Raw genomic sequence first — 26,859 nt, 5'->3', positions numbered from 1 at the left:
TTAAGTACTGTTACGTTCTAAGTCTAGGCAAGGATTGAACGAAACAAGAAAATGGCCCTCACTCATGCACCACCCAAGAAAGAGCAAAACAGGGGAGTTTTGACAGCAGGAGTAACTGAAACAAGCTGCCTGCTTGTTGACACATGCGCACAAGCAACTACCTCATGATAAGCAAAGGCTAGCTGCTTCCTATTTTTCTGTGTTATGCTTCACCCACAGTGACCCAGATAGCAAATTTCACACGTACACTACAAGATTGCACTTCTTCATATACACAAATAGCACTGATCATTTTCCGACACCCAATTTGTATCAGGAAATGGCCCCATGTTTCCCTGCACGCTAATTTACTGGTAATGAAAAATAAGAAAGATCTGAAATAATTAGTCTGGGGTTTTTTTTCTTTTGTTTTTTTGGTTTTCTTGTCACCTTACCGGGACTGTTGTGTCTGTTTGCTTTTCCAAGCCAGTGATATTACAGTTTACATCGAGTTGTAATATGTTGTTTGTCCAGAAACAACATATTACAAGAAAACTGTATCGGCATTATGGCTTTTTAGTCATTTGTATAAAATAAAGCTATAATAACTATATGTGTGGATAACATGCATGATAACAACTAATTTCACGCTTACAATGTGTTCTCACTAGACTGAACTCTTTTTTTTACACAAATAGCATTCCCGCTATTGGGTGCTGTCAGTTTTGGTCAAGACGTAGTCACGTGTTGGCCTACTTCACACTAATTTACTGATAATGATCATCACCACATGCTATATACTGAGTGGTAAGATTGCAGAACTGTGAGTGGCTGCTTGCTCTTGTGATGACTGGTTGTGTGCTAGCATAGATAAGACGAGAGCAGGTTTAAAAAGCAGAAGCATTTCTGAACTTTTGTCAGAAAGTAAAACTTCATATCTCCTCGTACTACAACAGTTACGCTGACAATAAATAGCATCTATCTGATTGAACAGGTAAGAAAACAATTTTAATTATTACGCAAATGTTTGCAATTTTACCAGTTTACGGCCTTTTGTCATCTTTCTGTTAGTTTATTTATAAAGCAGAAGTGTTTCATATAAAATACATGAAAAACACAAATGCAAAAGCTGATAGGTGGATCTGCATAAATGGTTTGCTAGGTTTACTATTAAGAAACACAATGCCAGCATAAAGAATAAGACTGGAGATGAGGCCTGGATAAGTGAGAGAAAATGGATTGATGGATGGATAAACTTGCAAAATCATGTAGCTTACTAAATCGGCCTCGGCAGACAGTATGGGTGAAGTTAGCATAGACAGTGGTTCTAAACATAAGCCTCCAGCATACAGTAAACCCACATCTAATTGTTTTTTCTCCATTATTGGCTTCTCCTCAATGGCTCCCTGTTAAATCCAGGATCAAATTTAAAATCCTTTTTTAGGTTGCTTGAAGACGTTTCACCTCTCATCTGAGAAGCTTCTTCAGTTATACAGCCACTGGTGGAGAGTCCCAGACTTTAAGCCCTATGGGAGTGTTCCCAAGAGGGACATGGGCCCCCTATTGATCTCCTACCAAATCACCGGCGCCAAGGTGTGAAAATAGGTGTAGAACACAATCAGCCAAGGTTTTGGGTGAACCCACTGTGAAACCTAGTTCTACCCTATCATGCAATTTACTGAGGTCAAATCGCGCAGGATGGCAGTTGGCATCAAGGCGTCTGGGAAGGGACCTTCAAACTGGATCGTAGATGGCAGACATTTGGTGTATTAAGCCACCGCCTCTGTTCAAAGTTGGTTGTTCAGAGTGGACATAGATGGCTTCTTCCACTCCTCTTTCAAACCATCTGTTTTTTTTAGCAAATGAAAGCTTATGTTTGACAATGACTTATATTATCCTTATAATCAACAAAATGAAATAAAAGACTTTTATCCATCCTCTTCCACTTATCCTTGTCATTGTCACGAGTGGGGGGGGGAGGTAACGTGTCTAGCTTTTAAAGGCTAACTTCTCGTCTGTAACACAAGACAGCAAACATTTTGATACTGAATGGCTGTCGGTTAAAATGTTTACTGAACGTCTATTCATGTTTGAAAAACTGTTCCAAAGTGAAAGTGAAAATCTGGGTCAGATAAACCAAGTTTAGTTTATTTTCGTTGTGCTGACTTTTTACAGTTAGTCACAATAACTCATACTGTGTACTAGCTAGCATGACGGAGTTTCTATACAGCTGGGTGGGTGCTATGATGTTACTGATAGTGAAATTTATTAATAAGGTTAGTTAGTAGAGTTGCCAACCGTCCCATAAAAAACAGAATCGTCCGGCATTCAGAGAAAATATTACGCGTTTTGTATTGAGCTGAAATGGAACAGTTTGTCGCGGACCTCAGCTAGGATGAAAAAGACACAAAGCTGCGGTTATTCTGTTTCTTTACGCTGTCAACTGCCTCTTATTCTCTCATTCTCTCCCCCCTCTCTCTCCTGTTGCTACTTCAATCATGAAACTGATCAGTGATCAGCTGATCGGCTTTTCTCTCTTGTTTATTTATCGCCCACTTTGCGCCAGATAGAGGAAACCAGCGGATGTCGCGCTAAACAACAGCAGAGCATTTAAGTTTGATCAGCTGTTGTTAGAATTTATTTAATATTAATTTCTAGTATCAGCTGATGTTTGCTGGAGCCACAGCTGTAAACCTGCTGGTCATGATGTCGGTTTGTATATGTGGTGAGAGGGAAAAAATGAAGATGAAACCAGGAGATGTCCTTAATGAATCATCAGAGCTGTGATGGAGAAACAGGTTTACCTTTTAGGTGACATGAATGAGTTGAAGGGAAGTTATGAACTGTTTCTGAGAGACAAATAACACCAAGATCCTTTTTTATGTAGCTGACAGCTGGTAACTGTGCAGGGGCGGGTCTAGCAAAGTTTTGCCAGGGGCCAGGTAGGGCATTAACAGGGAAAGGGGGGCACAAAGAAATACTTTTCTTTCTTATTAAAATGTCTAGCTTTTATTAAATAATTATCTGAATCTTACAACCAAAGTTTTTTATCTGATGTAAAATGTATAGAAATCATACATACATCACACAATGAAAACAAATGCTGTCACAACAGCGTTTGTTTTCATTCAAAGGCTTTATGGCTTTTCCTATAGTACCTGGTGGGCCGGTCTCTAGGCAAAATGCCCGGGCCGATATTTTGTCCCAGTCCAGCCCTGCCAACTACACATCCAAGTCCTTGCCTCACAGTATTGATAATGCTGTGCTCTGTGACTAGGCCTCCATATGCATTGGTTCAGCAGTGTGCATTGTGATAACATGATCATTGTTGACCCTGGAAATTTTGTTTTGACTTAATGTGGCACATTACAATGCTAATATTACAATGTGATCTTAAAATGCTACAAAGATTTTTAAAAATACCACTCTTATGTAACTATCTGTGTTTTGGGTGCTTTCTTTCTTTCAGTACAAGTAAAATGAGCATAAACATTTTGACTGCCATCATCTTCACTGCATCCTTTTTCCCCTGGGCCATCAACATGACTGAATATCCAACATTCCCCTGTTACAACAAAAGCTCAGAATACAAATACAACAAATTTGTCAAAAATCACATCCTCCATGACAGCTTTGACAGAAATTCTCTAGATGCTTGGAAAAGGTAAGTTAAACACAAAAAAGCCTGAAACTGTGTGAAGTTCATTTGATTCTTCTATTTCTCTACACTTTGTTTGCTTACTCTGACTTACTCTCTACTATGTAATAATAATAATAATAATAACTATAATAGTAATGATGATGATGATGATGATGATTATTATAATTATTATTATTATTGTGCAATGGAATCTTGATTTATTCCACAGGTATTTGAAAAAGGAAGGCCTCTGGTGCCGAACTCCAGTGCAGTCCTTCATCAGTGACAGTGAGTGGAATGTCGACAGGATCTGCAGCAGTGATGGTCGTCGCTTGGCTGACTCAGTTACCTACGCAGGCAACTTGTGTATCAGCAACTCAGAAATGCTGATTTATGAGGTCACAATTAAGAAAACCAACAAGGGTCGTAAAATTAATGTTACTCGAGCCCAGAGGCCTGTTATTGTTGCGTGCGATAAGGTTGGAAACAAGTGCCTCCCAGTTCATTTTCAGAAATATGAGCACCAAACCCCAAGCAATATACCCTGCAATCCTGCAAGAATTGTCAGTATTGCAGTAGAATAGGTTTTCATTATCAAACGAATTAATCTGTTGCAAAAGTTTCAACTCATCATCTTTGAAGGGTGTTATGCTATAATCACTATGTCCCTTGTTTGTTACATTCTAAAAATAACCCACGATAGGTGAAATCTGTGAAGTAGTCACCTTTATTTTATTTTTACAAATATTATAGATGTTTTAAGGCTGTAAAACCCCTCACTATACTTTATACACTTTTCTCAGACAGGCATGAACATTTCTCTCCTTTTTAAACCTACATGTATAGTGAGTTCATTAGAACAAATTGAAGACTCTCTAGCACAATTCATAATTTATTCAAAGTCAAAGTCAAAGTCATTCATTGCTGAAATAAAGATTAACACATCTTCCACGTTACCTTCAGAGTAAAAAAAATGCATTGCTTAAATATCTTATGTCTTGCCTTCTATCAGTGTCTGTAAAATAAATATTTTATTATTTATTAAGAATGATTATTCATTAATAGCTCTCGACATTGAGGATACTTCAATTTATAGTTGTGAGTAAAGGAACCAGTCTTAATTTTTGCCTGCGATTGAGTTCTTATTCTATTAATTTTTCATTGTTTTCACACTCATTCACACATGTTCCAATTAAGAATGAACTATGAAAATGTTTCTGTGCTCAGCAAGCAGCTTCACACTGTATTTATTATGTTAAACAGATTTATCATTTCGGTAGTACTTTATATTATAGCTCGATGATAAAGTGTTAATCAAAGATTAACAAGGCAGAAGAACGTTTTGTATTATATTGTAAGCTTGTAATGTATTACCACTCAATTACCAAAGTAATAGCCAGGGGGCGTTATACTGCAGTTTTTTGTTTGCTCTCAATTTTGACACGCCCTATTAAAGACTAATGTCAGTTTGTACATGCTTTTTTCAAATTCTTCAACCCTTTAAGACCTACCATAGAACCAAGTCCGCCAGAGCTTATCTTTATATTTTTACATGCTGTAGTGCCATTTTTGGGAGCATTTCAAGTTGCTATACATCAATACAACCATTATAGCCCAAACTTTAATTATATATATGCATTAAGTGTATAATAAATTGCAAAAATAAATAAATAAATAAACAACAAAAAAATTGAAAATTGTTTTTGGTTTTTTACATATATTTCTGGTTTAATTTAATTTCAGAGGTTTATTCCTCAAAACTGTAAATAGAAAAAAGTTGCACAAAATAGTTTCCAACGACAGGAAATTTATTTTGAGTGTTTTCATAGCTTTATTTTTGAGATACACCAATTTTTATATATTGCAGGAAAAACGAAGAAAAAAAGTATTATAATGCAAATTTGCAAAGAAACAGCATGTGCATCAAAATAAACAATTTCCAGCAGTGCAATTTGAGTTCTAAGCATAAACTATAAATAAAAGCATAAAATCAAACATGACTTTTAAAAACACCACAGATTTCTGCAAAAATGGCGACACTTCCGGTTTCGGGCAGGTAATGGCGGACATGCGATTCGCGCTGACGTCTGTTTCAGCTGTGCTGGCGTTTTTGCACTGATCATCACCTGCATTCATGTATATATCAATCTGCTTTTTAAATTTTATGTTTAGTTTTTTTTTAAGTGTTTGTCTTAAAGTGTGTTTTACAGTTTAAAGTTTAAGTACAGCAGCAATTTCCTAATATTGTAAATCTGCTCAACCTTTAAAAATAGAAACTTTTCTGATTCTGATTCTGATAAGACATTAGTAAGGGTTTTCTCTTAGGCAGCAGTCCTCCTTCTCTCCTGGATCACCATCATTCTTTGGGTGCCTTGCAGTTTTGAAAATATCCAGCTGGAATAATCACACTTACTCAGGGCCGTATTGATGTGATGTTCTTCTGCTTCTCTGGCTGGGTCTGTGGGGATGGTGTTCGCTCTGTGTTGTAGCATCCTGATGATATCTCGTTTGTAGCATGGTTATTTTGTTGGCTTCAATCTAGTGGAAATTTTTCCAACTGGACATTTTCCAACTTGAAAATGTTCTACACAGTGTTGAGAATGTGTTTATAAAATACCAGTTAGGGAAAAACATGATAATAGCGGGAGTTTAAGACAAGCAAGGGAAGAACACTACTGTCAATAGGATTTCACAAGGAGGAGGTTGAACAAAATGTGCTCATTTGCAAAACATGCCGTAAAATTGTTGCCCCCTAACTATTGACGCAAAAGGTAGCAGTACAACAATTTTTTTCCACTGCAAAATGAGGCTGTTTTTAAACTCCACATGCGAACATCTTCCCACACACACCAAATTAAACATTAAATAAACCAGCTGTGATTCCTGTGACTGTTCTTTGTCAGTCGTTTTTATAGTCACTATCTAGAATTTTGTTTTAATTTTTTTTGTAATTTAAGGTCATCAAATTTTTATTTTACTATTTTTATATGTTATATGCACAAAAGAGCACAGTTTTAATGTCAGGTTGTTATTTTGTCTTACTAATTATTGCTTGATGTTCTTTGTTATTACAGTGATCTTTTGTTTGTTTAAGGTCTGGATCTAGTTCTAGAATTTCAATTCAGTTTGATTTTTTGTATTCTGGACTCAAACTGAGAGGGAAGGATTCATGGCAGCTAACTAAAACTATTTGTTTATTTGCAATCTCTTGTTGAAGACCATGAAAATAATATATTACTTTTAGTCAATTTTTTTTTTCTGTAATTGTACTTATATTTAATATTGTGGCATACTGGTTCTCATGGGTTGACAGAGCTGGTTCATTGCTATTTAATTTGATACATTTTGATATTTTTTTTATAAAACAATTTCCTTTCAAAAACTGACAGTAGGGTGAAAACACAATAAAATGTCTTTGTTCAGCAGGTCAATCAGCTAAATATAAACTGATATTTAGGGGCACTTAATTAAACGGAGTTATGACTTTCATTCAACCTTTATTACATTTGATATTTTTAGAATGTTTTTTACAGTTTTTTGTCACATTTACCATGAAGAAAAATTTGTCATTGAAGATGTTTGCCACATTTAATCAGATTTGATTGATTAATTGACAAATCAACAACATTAATATCCACTTCATGCATTCACCTGAAACGAAGCTCCATCAGTGTTTAGCCCATCTTCTCAGTTCAAAAAGCTAAAAAATGCAAAAAGGTCTGATAAGTTACCTCAGTGCAGGGCTCTAGCCTAACTTTTTGCCACAGTTGCACTGGTGCGCCTAACTTTTTTTCTTAGCTGCACCAGCACAAAAGTTAGCTGCACCCAAATTTTTCAACCCCATCGCTTAACACCGCAGCTGTACATGTTTACTTTAAAAAATGCTGTCCATACAGACAATATTGATTTATAAATGATTAACTAACAATCTTGTCAACACAAAGTTCTTTATTTGGAGCACATTTATACAAGAAAGATACCTTACCATATTATTTGGACCATAAGGAGCACGCGATTATAAGGCGAATTAAGCAAAACCAAACAGTTGGGTTAAAATCAGGTGTTAGCCATTCAAGAACATTCCACTTCTTTGCTTTAATAATGTCCTTGGTTGCTTTGGTTGTATGTTTTGGGTCATTGTCAAGAAAGTGTTAAGAGAAAATGAGCAGTGTAATTAAATCTTTAAAGACGATGAAGAAAAGGATCATTCATAACACAGCCAGCCTTTTTTCATCCTGCCTTATGAGCAGCGTCACAAGTTGAACAAGTCTGTAAGTCATTTCTAGTAATCAAAACAACGTGTGGGTTTATTTATATAGGAGTGTTTCCGGAAACCTTCTGTACAGCATAAACTTAGGCATTATAATTCTTAAAACATCCTCATTCAGTTCACAGGAAAAGAAAAACACTTTGTAAAAGCTCTGTGACTTTGAGTGGATCTGGATGAAAATTTCTACTGCAAGACACCAACAAAAGAAAAACTAAACAAAAAGAAAGAAATACTTTATCTTAAAATGGTCACCTGCAATGGATACTGGAAGAATTTATTTAAAACACACACATTGAAAAATCCTTTCCTATTCCTCTGATCTTCAGCTGGACCCTATCATCTGAGCAAACTTAAGCACATTGTATTCCAATCATTGTTTTCTTGTACTCACACGTACCATTGATTCAAATCCACGCTCATGTGTCCAGATTGATTTCTGTACTAGAAATGGATAAGTGACATTTTCATTGGGAAACTACCAGGCTTTGTGACCTTCACTTCACCGGGCACTGACAGCGATTCAAACATCACCTGCAGAGGTGAAAATTTCACTCATTTTACCGTGTGTTTTTGGAAATTGAGTAATGTAAGTGCTGACAAAAATAGCACACACACACAGAGATCTTTGTAGTTGAATATATTTATTTGTATTTAAACATTGTTCTTTTTTATGCATGAAACAGCATTTCAGACATCATAACAAATTTCAAACACTGACACAGGAGAAATATTTTGTAAAATACAATTTATACATCCAGGAGACTATAGACTATATTGAAACGATGAAAACAGCTCTAAAAATCATCCATTCAATTTTAATTTTGGTGTCATTATTTTTTAATTATTTAATTGGATCAAAAGTAAAACCTGCCTAAGTTGACTATTGTGGAGCGACGGGACTTCTGGTAATTGTTTTTGGACGGATCCAAAATGGAAAACTGCTGTTAGAACCCCCTTTGTTAGATTAGATCAGAATTTAGACTGTTTTCTCATACAAAGATTTGTTGTTTCATAACTCAACTCTCCCTCTCTCTGTGAGAAAGGTGCCCAAACATGTGTGTTTTAATTGATTGATTCTGGCTGGGTTGCAGAGGATCAAATACTTATTTTACTCAATTAAATGCAAACTGATTTGTAACTTTTGCATAATGAGTCTTTTTTTTTCTTTATCTATTAAAATGAAACCGCCATACTTATTAAATACAGTTCATTTCTTTGTAAGTAGAAACACACACACCCTTGTAAATTAGTATGCGGTGCTGTGAAGAACTGTTTTCTGTCTTCCTGGTTTCTTTTTTTATTCTTTTTTATTCTTTTTTTTTGCATATCTGTCACACTTACATGTTCCAGATCATCAAATAAATTACAATACTAAACAAATAATATTAATCTGACTGAAAACAAATTGGATTTTTCTAGCAATTATATGTCATGAACTAACCTCCAGATTTTTCTCTTGGTCTTCAGTTGCTGATGCAACAATACCCCTGAAGATGGACACACATTTTTACATGTAGTTCCATAAATGCTGAGACAGAGAGAACTTATTTTCAAATTTTGGCTTTGTAAACAGTTATTTTTTAAATGAAACGATTCAGATTCAGTTGAAGGACAGATTCTCAGCTTTGATTCAGTGGATTTAAAATCAAGAATAAAAATGTGAGGAACTAAAGCACTTTTTAACACGATTCATTCACTCCAGGGGTTCAAAAGTAATTTGACAAATTCAATAATTTAAAATAAAATGTTCATTTTCAATGAAAGCCTGAAGCCTTAAAATCATGGACATCACCAGAGGCTGGGTTTCCTTCTTTGTAATACTCTGCCACGTCTTTACAGCAATGGCTTTCAGTTGCTGTTTGTTTTCTTTTCTTTTCTATGTTCATCGTGAAGGAAATGTCAAGAGAAAATGAGTCATGTCATGTCATCTTTAACAATGAGGAAATGATCATTCATAACTCGACAGACTTTTTTCTTCCTGCCTTATGAGCAGTGTCACAGGTTGAACAAGCCTAGTAATTCATTTCTAGTAATCGAAACAATGTGTGGGTTTATTTTTATGGGAGTATTTCCAGAAACCTTGTGTACAGTATAAACTTAGGCATTATAATTCTTAAAACATCCTCATTCAGTTCACAGAAAAAGAAAAACACTTTGTTAAAGTTCTGAGACTTGTAGATGAAAATTTCTGCTGCAAGACAACAACAAAAGAAAAACTAAACTAAACAAAAAGAAAGAAATACTTGATCTAATAAATAATATGTTTTTAATTTATTAAATTAAGAGCTTAAAAGATTAATCAGTGTAATTAAAACCTTACACTGATCAAATATGCATGCCAAATATCCTTGAGCAAGAGCATGTGATGGAAGCAGTTACATAGAAAATGTATAGCATGCTGGTAGGGTAACTATGGCATAGTGGCAAGTTGCTTTGAGTGCTATGAGGAGAAAAGTGCCATATAAAAACAAACCCATTTACCCATCACTGTAATTTGAGAAACTCGAAACGGCAAAATATTTTCCATTTTCAAATTTAGATCATTTAGTTTCAAAATGTTGAATCATTGTCTCATAAATATATTGGAGAGAAAGATGCAATTCCCCTCAAATATAAAAAATGACGTAAAAGGAAAGTACTAAATTACTATTGAAGTAAACGTATTTAAAGTGTGTATTCAGGTACAAGACTTAAGTAAATGTGTTTAGTTATATTCAACCAGTCCAACGAATACATGGAGCAACACAAGAAGAACACAGAGAGAGGTGAAGTGAGTGAAGTGGACCAGGTTTTCACCACTATCAATTTTACTGTTACCTGTGGTGGAGGTAGTGGCGGGGACAGCAGTGGGGACAGTGGTGGGGACAGCTGTAGGGAAAATGGTGGGTGTAGTAGGAAGGGCAGTGGTGGGCACAGTCGGATGGACAGTGGTGGGGAAAGCAGTAGAAGAAGCAGCAGTGGGTACAGCGGTGGGGACAGTAGGAATAGCAGTGGTGGGGTTACTAGAAGGGACAGTGGTAGGGACAATTGTTGAAACCGTGGAAGGGACAATGGGGGAAACAGCAGTAAGGGCAGTAGTGGGAACAGTAGGAAGTGCAGTGGTGGAAACAGTGGTGGGGACAGTTGAAGGGACAATAGGGGAAACAGCAGTAGGGTCAGTCCTGGGTAGAGAAGTAGAAGAAGCAGCAGGAATAGTAGAAGGGACATTGGTGGGGACAGTGATTGGGATAGGACTAGGGGAGGTGGTGTGGCTAGGAGTAGTAACAGTGGTGGGGACAGTGGTTGGGATAGGAGTAGGGGAGGTGGTGTGGCTAGGAGTAGTAACAGTGGTGGGGACAGTGGTTGGGATAGGAGTAGTGGAGGTGGTGTGGCTAGGAGTAGTGACAGTGGTGGGGACAGTGGTTGGGATAGGAGTAGGGGAGGTGGTGTGGCTAGGAGTAGTAACAGTGGTGGGGACAGTGGTTGGGATAGGAGTAGGGGAGGTGGTGTGGCTAGGAGTAGTAACAGTGGTGGGGACAGTGGTTGGGATAGGAGTAGGGGAGGTGGTGTGGCTAGGAGTAGTAACAGTGGTGGGGACAGTGGTTGGGATAGGAGTAGTGGAGGTGGTGTGGCTAGGAGTAGTAACAGTGGTGGGGACAGTGGTTGGGATAGGAGTAGTGGAGGTGGTGTGGCTAGGAGTAGTGACAGTAGGTAGGGCAGTGGTGGACACAGTCGGATGGACAGTGGCGGGGAAAGCAGTAGGGAGAATGGTGGGAACAGTAGTGGGGAAAGTGGAGGAGAGAATGGGGGGGAAAGCAGTAGGGACAGTGGTGGGCACAGCAGTGTGGACAGCAGTGGGGGCAGTAGTTGGGACAGTGGTGGGCACAGTAGAAGGGGAAGTTGTAAGGACAGCAGTAGGAACAACTGTGGGAACTGTGGTGGAGACAGTGGAAAGGACAATTGTGGAAACAGCAGTAGGGAATGTCGTGGGGCCCGTAGAAGGGACTGTGCTGGGGGCTGGAGTAGGGAGAATGGTGGGAACAGTGGTGGGGACAGTAGAGGAGACAATAGGGGAAACAGCAGTAGGGTCGGTCGTGGGGACAGAAATAGAAGAAGCACTGGGGATAGTAGAAGGGACAGTAGGAGGGACAGTGCTGATGGCAGGAGTAGGGACAGTTGTGGGGACAGTAGCAGGGACAGTGGTGGGGAAAGCAGTAGGGAGAATGGTCGGAATAGTAGGAAGGGCAGTGGTGGGGACTGTGGTGGACACAGTCAGATCGACAGTGGCGGGGAAAGCAGTAGGGAGAATGGTGAGAACAGTGGTGTGATCAGTGGAGGAGACAATAGGGGAAACAGCAGTAGGGTTGGTCATGGGGACAGAAGTAGAAGAAACAGTGGGGATAGTAGAAGGGACAGCAGGAGGGACAGTGGTGGGGAAAGTGGTTGGGATAGGAGTAGTGGAGATGGTGGGGCTAGTTGGGATAGGACTAGGGGAGATGGTGGGGTCAGTGCTGGGGGCTGGAGTAGGGACAGTGGTGAGAACAGCAGTAGGGACAATAGTGGAAATAGTAGGAAGGGCAGTGGTGGGGACAGCAGTAGGGACAGTAGGAAAATCAGTGGTGGGGTTACTAGAAGGGACAGCGGTGGGGACAGTACAAGGTGCAGTTGTAAGGACAGCTGTAGGGACAATTGTGGGAATTGTGGTGGAGACAGTGGAAGGGACACTGGGGGAAACGGCAGTAGGGACAGTGCTGGGGGCAGGAGTAGGGATAGTGGTGGGGAAGGTGGAAGGGACAGTGTTGGGGACAGCAGTAGAATAAGCAGCAGTAGGGTCAGTTGTGGGGATACTAGAAGGGACAGCAGTGGGGACACTAGAATGGACAGTAGTGTGGGCAGTAGTTGGGACAGTGGTGGGGACAGGAGTAGAGACAGCGGTGGGGACAGCAGTAGAGACAGTGGTGGGGACAGGAAGAGTTGATGATGTTGGACAGGTGAAATAAAAGTCACTGTCAGGGCCCAACGAGGTGAAGGTAACAAAGTTTGGTTGAGTGCCAGTGACGGTGTCCTTGATCCAATTTTGGTACTCTGACACACGAGTGAAGACTGCAGGTCTTGCACAGTCATCATTAAAAGTCACAACTCCACTCTGGAGCCATTCAAAGCCTCTCTTTGTCATTAGTTGTCCCCCTAAGTTACCCTGTGAGAAAAGAAAGATCAAAGTTCTGAAGGCAGAGAAATACCTTTTAGTTACACCTGTTTCTGTGTTGATCCTGCTAAAGCATGAATATTATGAACGCTAACCTAAAATGCAGTTTGCTTACCTGAATCTAAGCTATTATTTTATTTATGAGTCTGTAATTAACTTTAACAGTCACAAAGACAGTAACAAAATGAAACAGTCAGCCCATCTAAAAATGAAAGGAGAGTCTCTAAGTAAGTGTGAACGATTTCTACAAGCTGCAACTGGATAGCTATCAAACAATCACAAATATATTTTTGATTCGCTTATATGTTAAGAGGAGGCTTCTTCAAGGACAGAAAAAGCTAAACAGACACTGAAGCGCCTTACTAGTCCCCACTGAGAATTAATTTTAAAGCTTGTTTTTGTGGGGGGGTTTATGGGTTTTTTTGTGTTTTTGTGGTTGACCTGTTGCACTTAGGCACTCAAGTGCATTTACGACTATGATGTCACTGATAAAAAATTTCCCAGAAGTTTCGATAAGATATTTTTTGCATATCCAACTGTGCTGAAACTCGATTGAGTAATAAATCATCTTGGTTGAGTCGTGAAAGCTAACAGTCTATAATATCAGTAAGGTCGATACAATAACAGAAAAAACAATCCAATATGAAAGTAACACATAATTCTCACAGCACTAATCAAGGAGTGACATTATACATGAATCTTTGGGATCACCTGACATGAATCCTTCTCTCCAGCGCTGAGCCCAGCACAGATCATGTTCTCCATGATCACTTTGTCACCTTCATAGTAGCACTGACACTCATTGTTTCCCACTACTGGTACATTTACTTCACGCAGGATGTTCAGGAAGGAATCGTTACCGAATTGTAAAAAGAAATAGAAGAGCTTTAAAAAAAAACCTGTACATTCCTAGAAAATTAAAAAATATTTTATATACTTACCATTTTCACATATATCAGTAATCCAGCTGCTTGTCCCACTGTGGAAAGTGCTTTTTGATGAGGCTAAGCAGACTGGCTGAATGTAGTCTGTGAAAGTCACAGGAACTGACAGCTTCAGAAGACAAATGTCGTTCTCATGTGTGTTGTTGTTGAATTCAGGATGGCAGATGATGTCTTCTAATGTTCGAGACATTTTGCTGGAGCTTAAATCTGACTGGTTGTGGCAGCCGAGATGGACCTCTGTCAGGTTACTAAATTTAAAAATTGTGAAAAAGAATGGTTTGTTGTTTTTTTTCTTTTCTATTAGCTTGATTTGGTCAAGATCACATTTCAAACCAGGTACTGTTCATGTGATCTTGAAAATGGACACATCAGTGATTTATTGTGCAAAAATGGAATCATTACTTTCAAAGCTCTTTTTTCTCCTTGTGTGTGTGTTTCTGTGTTTGGGGTTAATTATTGGCAGGGATAATGATTTAAAGATATCTGTGAAATTATTATTATTATTATTATTATTATTATTATTATTATTATTATTATTATTATTAACAAACAGCTAGGCTAGCCTTTCCCCATTGTATGTCTTTATGCTAAACATTTTGGACAGCAGTTACATCTCAGATTTGGACAACCTCCAGAAGCGATCTGCTTGATCCCATCACAATAGTGAACTCACGTGGTCTGCCACGTCACACTGAGGGTCCAATGATTCTTGTTGCCCTAAAAAATTGTTTCTGGAAATGTATTTCTGTAGAATAATTTTTTTAAGATATTAAAAACTCCTGACCTTCAGAAAATAAGTAGAATGATAACCTGTAAATCTTAACCTCTTAAGCCCCAAGCCTACCTGATCTCCTGCCTTTTGCCCCAGTATCAGGGGGCATTGGAGCTTAAGAGGTTAAGCTAGTTGTAAACTGAGGAGTAATGGTCATTTGCAACATCATCACACAGAAATTTAAATTGGCAACAGTGACTTACTGTGATATGCAGGAAGCAGCTGTCAGCACCCACTGGTTGGTGATTAAGGACCCCCCACACCGAAACTCTCCATTGTGGCTTATAGTGACCTGCCAGGGCCAACTTTCTGTGCTTTCCACAGCCCTGCCGCATGCTGGCAAAACAAAAGATCACAGCTAACTGTAAAAACTACTTTTCCATGTCACAAGGAGTCGCCACAGTGGGTAGCTCGTCATGTTTTGTTTAGCTGAGTTTTATGCTGAATGTCCCTCCTGATGAAAACCCAAAGGGGATAAACCATAGATAACTGTAATAGGCCCATTTCACTCTAGTCATTGGTCATATTGTACACAAACACTGACATCACCACCAGTGTTGGGGAGTAACGGAATACATGTACCGCCCTTACGTATTTAAAATACAAAATATGAGTAACTGTATTCCGTTACAGTTACCGTTTAAAAAGGTGGTATTCAGAATACAGTTACTTTGTTGAAATAAATGGATTACACTGCGGTACTTTCCTGTTTCATTTTGTCGCGGGTCAGGACTGTTTGGGTTTTGTTTGACAGCTACGTTCTGTTGTTCCAGGCGGCAGCGTTACGGTTGCTGTGGTTACAGGGCGACGCTCTCTCTCTCTCTCTGTGACTGTGTGTTTCCTGGGTGAGAGAGCGCCTTTTCGTTGTTGTTGTTGTTGTGCTAAGCTAACAGGCAGAATGCTACAAGCATAGCTCTAAAGAATGTAGCATCATGGGCAGTGTAGTCCGTGTCGCGGACCTTCAGTAATAGTAATAAATCACACAGCAATAGTACATTCACGTTGTTGTAAAAAGCATGATAATATATTAAGTAATCCAAAGTATTCAGAATACGTTACTGTCATTGAGTAACGTAACGGAATATGTTACAGAATACATTTTGGAGCATGTATTCTGTATTCTGTAATGGAATACATTTTAAAAGTAACCTTCCCAACACTGATCACCACAGCTCCCTTCTAATGATAGAAGCAATGAGGGTGTGTTCCTGCAGCAACGTGGGCTGAATGAGGAGCCTCTAGCGCTGTCCCACAGTTTAAATATCTGCATCATTTAAGTTCCAGCTGTCATCAAAGACTGTTCCCCAGATGTTATTGTGATAAATTTCTACTCTGCATCAAGTTAATCCAGCTAATCTGATTGGACCTTTTAAGCATAAGTCACAAGACAAACTACTTTTTTAATATATGTAACTTATATTAAATATACACATACATATAACTTCAAGCACTAGGTGCAGTGACTCCCAAGCTTTGCAAGTGGCTCCAGCTGATCCCAGAAACAACATCGGAGATCTATGTGGCTCTATGTGAAGGATAGACCTTCCACATATATGTATGACACTAAAGACACCATGAGGAAATTGTTCTCTATCTATAAGTTGTCTCACCTGAACAAATGACACTAACATCGTAGTGATGTTCACTGTAGTAGTTTCCCCATCCAGAGTGTTGACATTCAGTTAGAGAACTTTCATTTCCTGAACAGGTCACATCACCAAGCCAAATCGGTCCCAATCCTTCACCAAAATAAGCAAGTCGTGGAACCTCTAGTGCTGACCCACAGTTTATCTGTCTGCAAACCACATCAGCATCGTTTAGGTCCCAGTTAAAATCAGAGACTGTTCCCCAGATGTTATTGTGATAAACTTCTACTCTGCCAGAGCATCGAGTTGATCCAAAGCCAGCTAATCTGATCAGATCTATCAGACAAAGGACATAACAAAATTTTGATATGTTAATTTTATTATATATAAAAGATTTCTCATATGACACACAAGAATAGGCTGATCTATAATGTCTTGAATATTTAACAGTTTTCTCACCTGAACAGATGACACCAGCATCCTGACCATGTCCACAGCTGTGTGATCCAAATCCACTGTGTCGACACTTAGTGAGAGAGGTTTCAGTACCTGAACAGCCCACATTATCAAGCCAAATCTGTCCAGTTCCTGCACCAAAGTGAGCTGAATGAGGAGCTTCCAGTGCCGTCCCACAGTTTAACTGTCTGCAAACCACCTCTGCATCATTTAAGTCCCAGCCATTATCACAAACCGTTCCCCGTATGTTATTGTGATAAATTTCTACTCTCCCAGAGCATCGACTCGATCCAGATCCAGTTAAGATCATTGGTACAGCTGAAAACAAAACACAAAGATAAGGTTGGGATAGTTCATGCAATACTTTTAATGTCCAAGCACAGTGTAAAGTCTAATTGTTGAATGTTGTCATTGTGCTTCTTAAATTTTTAAGGTCTTAGTTCAATCTATAGGTTCAAGACATTCCTTTGTCTCGGACCACTGGCTGGAGAGGCTTTTATAGCAGATATGTTCTCTGGATCTGGAAGATCTGTTTCTTGTGATGTTGCTTCCTGCTTTTATGATTATTTTGGTGAGCAGGAAGTCATGCATACAGAGACACACACATTCTCACACACTCACTCAAACACACACGCACACATTCTCACACACGCACACACACACACACACACACACACACACACACACACACACTCTCACATGCATACAGATGTTTACACATACACACACATAGTGCCTTGTCTTAGAACCATGTGGGAGGTGCTTTGCTGTGATGTGTATTGTGTGAACTGTTTTCCCAACAAAAGGCAGCAAGCGGAGGCCGTCGTTGGGAAAACAGGATTCAGAGTGCTTTCTGAGACACCGGCTGGGGCCTCCCTTGTTAGCAAGTAAAAGATGTTCATCTTGTTTTTGTCGTTAACGAGAATAAGTCTCTAGACTAGTGGGGCTTGTGGAAACACAGACCCAACATACAGTTACCCCAGTTTACAATATTATTTCGAATGAGATAACACTGACGGTTAAAACAGGTGGATTAACGAGCTCCATGTATTTGCTGGGCTCAGTGTCTTTCCTCTGGGTTAGACCACATGTTAGCTCTCTGCCAGGCTGCTCTCTGCTCTGTTCCGGATCTTCAGGGTATATTGGGCACTTCAGACCATTAGGAAGACAGATTAGCTGGTGTCTACTTCCCTGAGGTGTTGGGCAGAGCCTTGTCTCTAGTATCATCCCATTTCTTCCATGTCACTTTACTCAGATTTGTCTGAATTTTCTTGTTTGTTTGTTTGTTTGTTTTTCAACTCCAGCGCACCTCTTGTGTGGCAGCCTGTTACAGAAGCTCTATTCATTTCTGTGTCCTTCCTAAAACTTCCCCTTCTCAATCGCAAGCAGAGAGTGTTTGTTAGCGCCATCTGTAGAAAACACCGTTTTTACCGTTCTTCCCGCTGTAAACACCACTGTTTTGTTCAGAAAAAAAACAATGCGTGTATTTTTTATCATAACTCTGGTTTTATGTCGCCCATCGACACAATTCAAAAACTGGTATATAGTTTGAAGTCCGCACTTTCGACCCAAGTTGAAATGGAGACTCAGAGTCGCTACATCTTGTAGCTGTGTTGTCTGAAATTGGTCATGTGATTTTTAGGCGCCGGTGCGTCCCTCGACCCCAGAGGGTTAAGAACTGTTTTGAGTCCACTGTTTGGGAGATGCTCTGTGACGACCACTGGGAGGACATTGACAGCCTTGCGACCTGCATTATGGATTACATTAACTTATGCATGGATAACACCGTACCCACCGTGCAGTGTTTTTCCAAACACAAACCTTTGATCACCCGAGAAATAAAAGCCGTTCTGAAGCAGAAGAGGAGAGCCTTCACTTCTGAAGACAAGGAGCAACGGAAAAAGGAATAGAGAGAGCTAAAAGGACTGATCAGGAATGGGAAGGACAGCTACAGGCAGAAGATGGAGAACCAGATTCAGTAGAACGATGTTAGCAAATTCTGGAGAGGCCTTAGAACCATCTTGCGCCACAAAGAATAGAACTCTGCCGGGGGGGGGGGGGGCGCTGCCACAGTAGCCAATACACATCCAGCACACGGCTCCAGCTTGTCTCTCTCAACCATCCAGGTTATGAGAGAACTGAGCAGGATTAAAGCCAATACCCTAATGAGCTCATCACTGGACCCACTTCAGTTTGCCTATCAGCTTGGAATTGGAGTAGATGATGCCATCATTCACCTCCTACATCATTCCCTTTCTCACCTGGAGACCGCTGGGACCACTGTGAGAATCCTGTTCTCCAATTTCTCCAGTGCCTTCAACACCATTCTTCCCACAGTCATGAAGGAGAATCTGGAGAACACAGGAGTGGACCATCACCTCGCATACTAGACTACCTCACTGACCGACCACAGTATGTGAGAACTCAGGACTGGGTCATCAGCAGTACGGGGGGCCCCACGGGAAATGGTTCTGGCTCTGTTCCTCTTTACCATCTACACTGTAGACTTCTCTCACAACTTCACCCAGTGCTTCCTGCAGAAGTTCTCTGATGACTTTGCAATAGTCGGCCTCATCACTGATGGGCAAGACAAGGATTACAGAGAACTGACCCAAGGCTTTGTGGACTGGTGCCAGCAGAACAACCTCCAGATCAACACTGAAAAAAACCAAGGAGCTGGTGGTAGACTTCTGCAGGCACAAACATCCTCCACTATACTAAACACAAAAGGTATGGACATTGAGGCTCTGGACAGCTACAGGTACCTTGGGTTCATCTGAACAATGAACTGGACTGGACTCATGATTCAGATGCTCTCTACAGGAAAGGGCAGAGCAGGCTGTACCTGCTGCAGAGACTCAGGTCTTTAGGAGTGAAGGACCCGCTGCTGAAGACCTTCTATGACTCTGTGTTGGCCTTGGCCATGTTTTAACATGTGGTCTGCTGGGACGGCACCATCTCAGCTGGAGACAGGAAGAGACTGAACAGGCTGATCTGGAGGGCCAGCTCTGTTCTAGGATGCCCTCTGGACCCAGTGGAGGTGGTGAGTGAGAGGAGAATGGTGGCTAAGCTGTCATCCCTGTTGGACAACATCTCCCACCCCATGCAGGAGACTCTGACAGCACTGAGCAGCTCCTTCAGGGTCAGGCTGCGGCACCCACGGTGTGGGACGGAGAGACTCCGCAGGTCTTTCCTTCCTACTGCTGTCGGACTCCATAACAAGAGACTTTACAGATTACCACATATGCACAGACAGACATACACGTGCAATACCACTGAGTGCAATTTTTCTGACAACATAGTATTTTGTTGTATATAGTATTTTATTCTATTGTATTGTCAAGGTGAGTAACAGGCAGGAGGTGTAGGACTCAGACCCAAATGTAGGACTCAGAAATTGAGTGATTAACTAAAGGAGGCAGCTTTATTGCTGGAGAACATACAAACATGAAATACCCGGGAACTAAACTAAAAACATGAATATCCAACTTAAAAACTGAGAAACTAGAAAAGAAACCAAGAGACAGAAAGCTAGAACATTACTAGAAACACGGAGGCAAAACACAGCACGGTGAGGGAATGACATGACACAGTGCAAGGAAAACACAGGGCTTAAATAAACACTAGTAATCAGGGAATGGGAGACAGGAGGGAAACACAGCTGGGAGAAATCAGACTTAATGAGACAAGGGAAGTAAAACCAGAAACACTGACATAAGACACAGACTTCCAAAGTAAAACAGGAAACACACAACAGGCACAGAGGCATGAACTTGACACTGAGCAAAGGGAACACGGAAACAAAACCTGGGAACAAAGAACAAAGGACTAGAGCTAGAAATACAAAACAGAAAGCAAAACACTTTTAGTCAAAACATGAGGAAATAAAAGTACAATACTCAAAAAAATGGGTCACCAACCTAGGACCATGAGATTTATATAGTAAGTTATTATTTTTATCTTATTATAGTATATGGTTTTTCCTCATTTTTACTGCTGCAACTTTGCACTGTCCATTTTCTGGTGTAACACAACAAATTTCCCATGTGTGGGACTAATAAAAGTGTATTTCTTATCTATCTTTTCCATCTCCTTCTCAGGCTTGGCCTTCACATTGGGCAGAACCCTGATCTGTTGCCTAGGGTATAGTGCCATCGACTCTAGGGGTGTCTAAAAGTGTTATACTGTACATAACTGAGTGAAGAGAGAGCCTCGATGTGAAAGCAAATGTATGGTTTCTTTAATTTTTTTAAGCCCCTAAATTAATCTATGTCTCTCTGAATCGCAACTGCATTTACAGAGAATGATGGAACACTTCATTACCGAAATCCTACAGAGTATGGTTACTGTACAGCTCAATTTGACTCCTCACAATGAACGTAATCTAAAACACACCAATGAATGGATGAAAAAGCTCTAAAACAGAAAAGTTACATTTACATGGCATTACTAGACATTGAGAAGATCCAAATGTATCTCACCTGAACAGATCACACCAGCATCTTCCCCGTGTTTACAGGTATTTACTCCAAATCCACCGTGTTGACACTCAGTTAAAGAACCTTCTTTTCCTGAACAGGCCACATCATCAAGCCAAATCTGTCCAGTTCCTGCACCAAAGTGAGCTGATCGAGGAGCCTCTAGTGCCATCCCACAGTTTAACTCTCTGCAGACAACTTCAGCATCATTTAGGTCCCAGCCATTATCACAGACTGTTCCCCAGATTTTATTGTGAAAAATTTCTACTCTGCCAGAACATCGAGTCGATCCAGCTAATCTGATTGGACCTTTTGAGCATAAGTCACAAAAGAAACCATCATTTTGATATATGTGCCTTACATGTGCCTTGTTTTTTTGTTTTTTTAATGTATGACACTGAACAGACTATGAAGCAAATTGTTACATATCTAAAAGTGTTCTCATTTTGTCACCTGAACAGATTACACCAACATCGTAGTAATGTCCAGAGTAGTAGTTTCCCCATCCAGAGTGTTCACATTCAGTTAAAGAACTTTCATTTCCCAAACAGGTCACATCACTGAGCCAAATCTGTCCAGTTCCTTCACCAAAGTATGCAAGTTGAAGAGCATCTACTGCCGATCCACAGTTTATCTGTCTGCAAACCACATCAGCATCATTTAGGTCCCAGTTATAATCAGAGACTGTTCCCCAGATATATTTATGATAAATTTCTACTCTGCCAGAGCATCGAGTCGATCCAGAGCCAGCCAATCTGATCAGATCTATTAAACATAGGGCATAAAAATGTTTTGATATGTTCTTTACATTATATAGGAATGATTTTATATATGACACACAAGAACAGAATGACTTATGATGTTATCAATATCTAACAGTTTTATTACCTGAACAGATGACACCAGCATCCTGACCTTGTCCACAGCTGTGTGATCCAAATCCACTGTGTTTACATTCAGTTAGAGAACTTTCAGTACCTGAACAGCCCACATTATCAAGCCAAATCCGTCCAGTTCCTGCACCAAAGTGAGCTGAATGAGGAACTTCCAGTGCCGTCCCACAGTTTAATTGTCCGCAAACCACCTCTGCATCATTTAAGTCCCAGCCACCATCAGAGACTCTTCCCCAGATGTTATTGTGATAAATTTCTACTCTGCCAGAGCATCGAGTTGATCCAGACCCAGCTAACCTGATAAGATCTATCAGACAAAGGGCATAACCATTATTTTATATGTTCATTACATTTTATAGGAGAGTTTTCATTTGTGGCACACAAGAACAGAATGACTTATAATGTCTTCATTATCTAAATGTTTTCTCGCCTGAACAAATCACACCAGCACTCCGATCATATCCACATTTGTGTCTTCCAAATTCACTGTGTTGACACTCATTTAGAGAACTTTCGTTTCCTGAACAGTTGACATTATCAAGCCAAATCTTTTCAGTTTCTGCACGAAAGTGAGCTGATCGAGGAGCTTCTAGTGCCGTCCCACAGTTTAATTGTCTGCAAACCACCTCTGCATCATTTAAGTCCCAGTTATAATCAGAAACTGACACCCAGTTATTATTGTGATAAATTTCTACTCTTCCAGAGCATCGAGTCGATCCAGATCCAGTTAAAATGATTTTGGCTCCATCTAAAAAAACAAGAACAAAGAACATAAAAGAAATGTGGTGGATACAACATACCATGCTTTTCATACTGAAGCATAGTTGCCCACACAGAAGTAAGAACCATAAGACACAAAACATAAAAAGAACAAAGAAAGCTTTCTCAAAGAAATGTTATTACACATTATTGATAAGCGTATACATTGTTGCATTATTTTTATGAAAAATATTGTACTGCTGATGGGAGAGCTGGATTAGAGAAGAAAAAAAAGTAAAAAATAATGCTTGAAAATTACTCACAACTTAAAATTATTTACAGTAGGCTATAACACTACTAAAAATTTCTGCTCAAAAACTTATACTTTTTTTTTGTTAAAACTCATTGCCTCTTAGTGCTTAGTGTTAAAATTGCATGCTAATCTCAGGAAAATTACATAACACATGCATTGTAAATTTAGGAGTTATTGCATACTAAGTCACTGGCTCTATTATAGAATGCAACCGATTATGGTATTTAGTATTTTTCTCTTGTTGCTGTAGAGCTGACATCTGGAAACGTGTTCCAAAAAAACCATGAAAGTTAACAAAGACAGAGCTTTTGTTTGCTCACCGGGCAGCTTTGAAGCACAACCTGAAAAGCAGAAATGAAAGACAAAAAAAAGTTTAGTTCAGATAAAGACATATCTTCATATCACACATGGTTATTTGGGCAGGACCTCTTAAAGTTGTATTGTTATGCATTGTGTACCCCAAGCATCTATTTAAAAGGGGTTAATACATTAACATACACACCCCACTTTTCAGTTATTTATTTGTAGAAAAAATGTTTGGAATCATGTATGATTTTCGTTCCACTTCTCCCGTGTACACCACTTTGTGTTGGTCTTTCACTTGGGATTCCAATAAAATTGATTCATGTTTGTGGCTGTAATGTGACAAAATGTGGGGGCGAATACTTTTGCAAGCCACTGTAATAACTTTTGATGTTACAAAGCAGTATTTATAAAGAGAAAAAGCTCTCTTTATTTTAAAAAGGTAATTTCAAAAGAACTTGCATCACCACCTCCAGGTTCACTGTTCTAACACATATGCCACAACTATCACATCCTTGTTTTCGCTTCAGCCACTGCCCCAGTTGTGTTCTGCATGGCCTGTCGGTACCTATCAATTGCTTCTGTAGTCCCACAAGCTAATCAAGCCCCATAGGACTCCTTCTTCAGTCTAGTTACTCCCTTCACCTCTGGTGTTCACCATTTGGTTCGGGTATAACCACCACAACAGGCACCAACCACCTTGTGGTTGCAGCTCAGTGCTGCAACTTCGACAATGGAGGTGCTAAACATTGAGTCCATTCTCATTTTTTTTTCTCATCACCTTGAGGCTGAGTGTACCACACCCTCTACTTTGAGGCAATTGCAAAATGATCACTGCATTATTTGACATCTTGATTCACCACAGTAATTTTGAAGGTGTCAACTGATCTCAGGTGGTCACAAGCTTGGTCTCAGTCATTGAAACAGATATATAGATGACAAACAATTTGCAAGCTCATTGGACATGGTCATGGTAATTTTGGTTGTTCTGTGATGTTTTCCCTAGCACAAGTTATTGCAGTGTATTAGGGCAGCATTAATGCTGATTAATAATGCTGACAGCCCTAATACACTACATAAAGAGCATCAGTCTATTTTTCTTGGTGACACATAGTTTGGGTTTTTTTCTGGTCAGGTTACCAAGAGGCCATTTTCAATTGCAGGGTGCACTTCTACAAACAGATTGCATAGTCTAGTATGAGTTATTATGATGTTTTAGCGATAGATGCAAGCCAATACTAACCAGTTTAGGTCACTTGGTTTTGAGCTTGTGGTTTAAAATGTTATTTTAAGGCTCTTCCTTGTTACATTTAAATAAATATGTTCCTGTTGCTATAGTTCCTTATGACTCTTACATTTAAAAACATATTTGTTTTTTACATAGCTGTGACGTCGTAAGATTCTTTCTGAGGAACATTATGGAATGTTTTTCAAGAGACGCACTTTAAACAGATGACTCATAAACTACAATATTAGTTTTAAAAATACAGTTCATTGTTCATTGTTAGTTTTGAATAAAGCTATTATTTTAGCTTATTGCTCGGATTGAAAAGAAAATGTATAGTACATACAGTGAGATCAACCTTAACTTAGTTTTATTTATTGAACACTAAATTGTTTGTGTGTATGTGTTTATATATGTATATACAGTAATTAGTTAGAAATTAAAATATACTTAGCATAAAATAATCTTGTCAATCTAACAAATGGTAGTCAAATACAATTAGCATTAAAAAAACCTTTACATTTTACATAACCATTTAATTTCCAATAAACAGATGGTTTCTATAGATATTTGACAGGAGTAAAAGGCATAAGAACAACATAAAAAATCATGTTCATGTTACGAAAAAATTGTGAGCAGTAATAACATAAGACACTAAGGTTGACGATATACAAATTAATTGCATGTAACTGATATACATATCTTTGCAATGTTCATCTAGCAGGTTTTTTTTTCAGTGTATTTGCTCAAGTAGTACTGAGAGTGATCATTGTCAACATGAACACTGCAAAAAATAACCTACACAGCTAGTCCGTTTTAAACTGAAATTTTAACCTTGTATATAAAACCTTTAAGGAAAGAAAGACTGGCTGAACAGAGTCAAACACAATGATACTTACAGAAGTCTCTAGGCTTGTGAAATGCAGATTTTAATCAGTGATTGAGTTTAATTAATTTGGTTTGTTAATATTATAACATTGGATACTTATGAGAATAATACAGTATCGGAATAAATATTATACTATATAATATACTTTACTATACAGTGTAGTTTACATTTGTGCCTCTAATTATTCTTTTACATCTGCTCCAGAAACAAACTATGTAATGAGAAAAACCAATCTTTTTTTCTCACCTTTGAAAAAGAGTACGATCATCACACTGAACCAGCACACAAGCTGTTGGAGCTCCATTGCTAACAACTACAGTCATTGTCTTAGACTTTAAAAGACAAAAGAATATGCTCAGCTTCTGTGATCACGTTTTACCGTAATCAACGCCTACACTTCGTGTAGTTGATGAGGTATTTAATAAAAGATAAAACCAGAAGAACCAGATGTCATACTTTGTCTAAATGCAGTGAAGGAATGCATTTACATGTCTAGACAACTGAGACACAGTTGGAAGGTAACCTGGTAAGCTATGATTGAGATTAAGAAGTCTTAAGAATAAGATTTAATTAACTTTTTATTACTATCTTTGTTCTGGTTGGCTATGGTAGTGGTTTTTGTTGTTATCATTCAGGTCTGCTTCTTATTCATTGGTAACTTTAAAGTCAATGAATAGTTAAGTTTCCAGGACTTCCGTGAGTTTCCCCCTACATCTAAATTTAGCCTCTTGCTTCCAATCTACTGGTGTATTTGTGGGCTGGCTGTTCCCGCCCCGCCTCCAGGCAGAGCTTCTGTTTTCTTAAGGCTGTAGCTGTCACACTTCTTTCCTGAGCTACAAACAACCTTCAGGTTGAAGCTTAAATCAGTTTTTTGGCAAAGTGACTTTTATTATATATCCTTTATTAATCTTTTATAAAAAGCATCATTGACATTAATTTTTTAAGAGAGCTCTGACAATGAGGGGATCAGAAATTGCAACAAATTTAAATTATCTGTGAAGGTTCTCAGTCATCCAAGTCATTGTAATCTAAGGAGATCGGAAAGAAAAGCGTCTGGATTTCTTTAAGTTGCTTGAAGACGTTTCACCTCTCATCTGAGAAGCTTCTTCAGTTCTAAGGTCAAATGGTGGAGAGTCCAAGATTTAAGCCCTATGGGACTGTCCCCCAAGAGGGACATGGGCCCCCTAATGATCCTCTACTTAATCACATGAGCCAAGGTGTGAAAAC

The 26,859-nt window shown here is 39.1% G+C and overlaps 1 long non-coding RNA gene and 1 pseudogene across 2 annotated transcripts; one reads left to right on the top strand and one right to left on the bottom strand.

The window, feature by feature from the left end:
* Positions 1–818: 818 nt before the first annotated feature.
* Positions 819–5,092, top strand: LOC146714357 (uncharacterized). Its single transcript, XR_014918808.1, has 3 exons — positions 819–973; positions 3,449–3,643; positions 3,849–5,092. It is a non-coding gene; the product is annotated as an uncharacterized LOC146714357 (long non-coding RNA).
* A 2,512-nt stretch (positions 5,093–7,604) lies between these two features.
* LOC146714356 (uncharacterized) lies at positions 7,605–25,977 on the bottom strand (annotated as a pseudogene). Its single transcript, XR_014916514.1, has 14 exons — positions 25,879–25,977; positions 23,536–23,556; positions 22,634–22,951; positions 21,764–22,495; positions 21,314–21,619; positions 20,585–20,639; positions 19,094–19,183; positions 18,628–18,710; positions 16,802–17,150; positions 16,401–16,681; positions 14,963–15,126; positions 14,031–14,253; positions 13,786–13,940; positions 7,605–13,065 (listed from the first exon to the last, which is right to left on the bottom strand). The product of XR_014916514.1 is annotated as an uncharacterized LOC146714356 (transcript).
* Between the last annotated feature and the right edge of the window lie 882 nt (positions 25,978–26,859).

This window comes from Copadichromis virginalis, linkage group LG3 (assembly GCF_057382275.1).
Source record: "Copadichromis virginalis isolate Kocher_CV1m ecotype Utaka linkage group LG3, C_Virginalis_male_GT1.1, whole genome shotgun sequence".
NCBI lineage: Eukaryota > Metazoa > Chordata > Actinopteri > Cichliformes > Cichlidae > Copadichromis > Copadichromis virginalis.
Note: the sequence above shows the minus strand (reverse complement) of the source record. Positions and strands in the feature narration are given on the sequence as shown.